Raw genomic sequence first — 4,692 nt, forward strand, 5'->3', positions numbered from 1 at the left:
GATGATATTCTCCCAGAGAAGATACAATTAGGACCTGAAGAAATTGCTAGTATGCTAGAAGCTGGTTATAGCATGGCAGAAATAGAAGCTATGCAAGGGGTACAAGTGGAATTGGATGATTCCCCACCAGTTGAACTGGTAAGACCTATTATCTTTTATTAATTAACAATTTTTTTTGGTGATTCTTGTGACCTAATTATATCTTTTTACACTAGGATGTAAATGATTTCATTGATGGTCATCATTCTGATGATGATGTTGGTCTGGATGGTGGAGCTGAAGGTGTTGGAGATGAAGCTGCTGGTGATGGTGGTCTGGATGATGATGTTGGTTTGGATGCTGGACTTGATCATGGTGCTGGATATGAAGCTGCTGGTGATGGTGATGAAGAAGGTCATGGTGGTGGAGATGTTGATGATGGTGAGGAAAACTAGGGTGATGATGAAGGACATCAGGTTGTCCCAATGGTTAGGAGGAGAACAAGGAAAACTTCTGAGAGGATTACCAAGATAAATCTAAGGAAGGGTGTCTATGACAAAGATGGTGGTGGTTCTTCTTTTGTAAAGCCAATCAACTTGGAGTAGTTTGTTAGCAAGAAGGGGGGTGGGGGTATAAGAGGAATGGTATAGGTTGCCACTTTTGTAAACTTTGTTTTTTTGGCATTTTGATTGTAGCATGCATCCAATTGTTTATTTTCTTACCATTTAGGTTGCCATTTTTGTGCATTGTTTACGCATTTTGGTACAAATGGATGGCTGCTACATATTGGTACTATGTAATTAAACTATATGTAATGGATACACCCCCTTCTATATTATGTTCAATCTTTTAGAATTGTTACCATTCACTAATTATTTCTGCAATATACCATTTTATGCAATGTTATTCAAACTTGCAAATACACACCAATTGTTACCATTCAGACTTGCAAATACACACCAATTGTTCATTCTTTTAGAATTGTTACCATTCACCAAAACACTTGTTACCATTCACCAAATGTTACCATTCACCAAATGTTACCATTCAACAACTTGTACTACAAATTTATACCAATTACCATTTTAATTCAACCTAAAACAAAACAAACCAAATGTTACCATTCATCAGTTGTTACCATTCAGAAATTTATACCAATTACTAATTGTTAATTCAATATACTTACAAAACAAACCAACTTATACTCCAGTTAACATCCATACATTAGAAATTAACATCCATACATTGCAAACCAACTTGAATTCCAGTTAACATCCATACATTAGAAATTAACATCCATTAACATCCATACATTAGAAATTAACATCCATTAACATCCATACATTAGAAATTAACATCCATACATTGCAATTAGCATCCACACATTACAAATTACAATCCTAACATTACATATACCTAACAAACTATCAAATACCATCAAAATCTCAAAAGCTACATATTTCAATATCACAATACTGCTCCCTTCAGAAAAGCCACCCTTTACCGCTCCCTTCAGAAAACACCCTTTATTGCCATTAAATCTTGCATAACACTAGAACAAGGATGAACAATATAGCCCCTAATAAAACAACAATCATCTGCACTAATGCCATCATTTGTCGCTGCTCTGTAATGCGATTTGACTCTGGCATCATGTCTTGCTTTTGAATTCCTTCATCGTCAACCCATCTGAAAAACCCACAACCTCCTTCTCCCTACATAATTAGGTTAGTGCATAATACCCTTACTGCAATCCTGCTAAAGAAAAGGGAAAATGATTTTTACCTTATAATTAGGGCACCCCAAAATTTCTTACCTGGATTTTCTGGTGTGCGTGAAACAAACACAGGGCATAAATTGTAACGCCCGCAGATCCGGGGTAGTCAATTTAGAGGCAATAGGGGTCGAAAATGACTTTTCGACAAAATATTATTTAGAATAAATAATCTTAACCAATTTTTAGAATATGTCACAAGGTTTCCGTACATATAAAGAACGCCGAAATCCGAGTTATAACGAAGAAGTTATGGCCCGTCGAAGTTTCGCGACGGAACCGGCACGACACCGGGAAGCGTAAATAGTGAATTTACGATGGAGGACTTTTTAGCCTTAGTGATCTAAACGAAAGTCGTAGAATATGTTAAACCGAGAAAATCCATAAAAAGAACGCCCAAATCTAACTTCGTATGAAGAAGTTATGATTTTTCTAAGATTCGGCTTAGCAGTGCACGACCCGAAACTCGAATTTTAGTTCGAGCGGTTTTTGACTTACGCGACCTAAATGAGAGTTGAACATCTCATTAATAGGAACTCAACGGTAAAAAGATAGACAAAAACGGAGTCCGTATGAAGAAGTTACGAATTCTTCGCGGTCATTTAACAGTCTAAACGCCTCCTACTGTTAAATTTGAGATCGGTCGAGAATTAGCTGATGGAGTCTAAATGAAAGTTGTAGATCTTGATTTTACCTACGCTTTGAAAAAAAGAACGTCGAAAATGGAGATCGTATGCAAGAGTTATGATTTTTCTAAGTTTGAAGGCTGATACGCGATAGGGGGTGACATGGCACCACCAGAATTGGACACGTGGCACCACAAGAAGGCTGCCACATGCCCCAAATCGGCGAGTAGGTCCTCCTACTCGGCGAGTCCATCAGGATTTCACACTATAAATAGAGGTGCCGGGTTCCATTCATTCTCATACCTTTCCAAACCATTCTTTCTCTCTCTAGACTCTCTCTCTAGCCCCCTAATCCCCCTAAAAGCCTAGGTAAACCCCCTAGCACCTGAAGGAAGCCCTGAGAAAAGAGCCTTTCGACTCGGGAACGCTGCTCCAACGAAGCCCGGTTTTCGAGAAAACCCGTTGTAAGTGAGCTATGCCTACCCTATATTTAGTATAGCTTATGTTTTAACATAGTAATGTTATTAGGACTTTATAATAAGTATTTGGGCTATTATTATGAGTTATATTGAACGTTATTTAACGCTTATATAATAATACTAATAGCTAGACTATTAAATTAGTTTCGTCAAGCGTTAGACTAAACTCTGGTGGTATTGATACTAGGTTTTATTGAAGGAAAATTGTTTTAAGAATATCGAAGCGCTGTCCGAGTGCTGAGTCACCACCTAATCAAGTGAGTGCATAGTTACTTTCATCTTACACATAGATATGAAGTATTTTAAATAAATTACGTTCTATGTGTGCATACTATCTGTATACTTGCTATCTATGCTGGATGAACGATTTTATACAAATTTTACATGATTTAAACTGAATATGTATTTTATATCTACAAAATGTGTTGAGTAGAACATGGATAGATGTAATAGTTTTTGTGTGACCAAATAATATAACGAGAGGCCTCGATATAGATGTTTTAATGATCCAGTCATCTAGCGGAGTATAGATGACGACCACGGACTTTTCTAGACAGTCCAGTGGAACGCTAGCAGGCTCGCAACCTGTAAGTGTTTATTTGAACTGTGTGTTTATTTGATCTGTGTGAAGTACTCCATCCCCCACATGGTTGCCTTATTTGACATGAATTGCTAAGGAACCCCCGAAGCATGTGTTGTCACCCCGATGAAAGTCCTTAGACTAGGTCCCTTGTGTTAGATGTCTTAGGGACGTAAAGTGAGGATAACGGGAACGGATAATCGGGTTTGTTTGGTTTGATAAAATTAATAAACTTATTTATTGTGGGATGAAAACCTTTGTACTCACCAGGTTTCCCAACCTGACCCACTCAGTTTATTATTATCACAGGTGTTGATACGAAGTCTCATTACACTGAGAGATTTAAAGAGATGTAGATCACTAGTGTAAATAAATGTAAGTTCTGTTTATGCTTATGTTTCTGTATTGAAGATGACATCCCAAGTGTTTTGAAATGAATAAAATACGTTTCTTTGAAAATGTTTTGATAACGTATTTATCGTGGTTTTCTGGGAACAAATTCCGCAACATTTTTATTAAAAGAAGTACTCTGATTTTTAAAAAAAGCATAAACAAAATCGGTCTTTTCTGGCCGTAAAAATGGGGATGTCATCTTCACACCAACACTTCACTTCGATCTTCTTCTTGAATCGTGAATGTGAATTCGAGCTTGATTTTGCAGAAGATGTTGGCATTTTGCGTGGGATATTGCGGTGCGAGAGGATGCAAGAAACAGGGGGGTAAGGAAGGGTTATGTGGGGAGAGGGTTGGGGCCCACGTTGTTTGACATGTCAATTAAGTGCCAAATCAGCACATGGTAACCGACTACAAAGGGTCCAACTTGTTAAATGAGATATTTGATAGGTTTAATGAAAGTATCCGACTTTAATGACCCCCAAACTCATCCAAGGGTAAAACCATCACTTTTTGGAAAAATTAAGGGCTTTTATGACAATTTCCTTTTTCCAATCATTAAAAGATGAAATCTAACCCTTTCCATGCTTTAGACACCACATGAGGTTTTTTTAGCCTAAGATGAAATATAACCCTTCCATATTTTAGACAACACATGACTTTTTTTTCATCGAAAAATACAAGACGTCTAAGTCATACAAGTAAAAATATCTATTCATTGATAAGAAAAAGAAAAAACATGAATGGGGATTGGATTGATGATAAAATAGAATCCTAGGTTGTAAACAACGATTCAATTGACTTTGGTCATCAAATGATTGAACAATCGAGAGCAATTTACTTACGATACTTAGGGGGTGT

The sequence above is a fragment of the Lactuca serriola genome, chromosome 3 (genome assembly GCF_051521515.1).
Source record: "Lactuca serriola cultivar US96UC23 chromosome 3, Lser_US96UC23_V15, whole genome shotgun sequence".
In the NCBI taxonomy this organism is placed as follows: domain Eukaryota; kingdom Viridiplantae; phylum Streptophyta; class Magnoliopsida; order Asterales; family Asteraceae; genus Lactuca; species Lactuca serriola.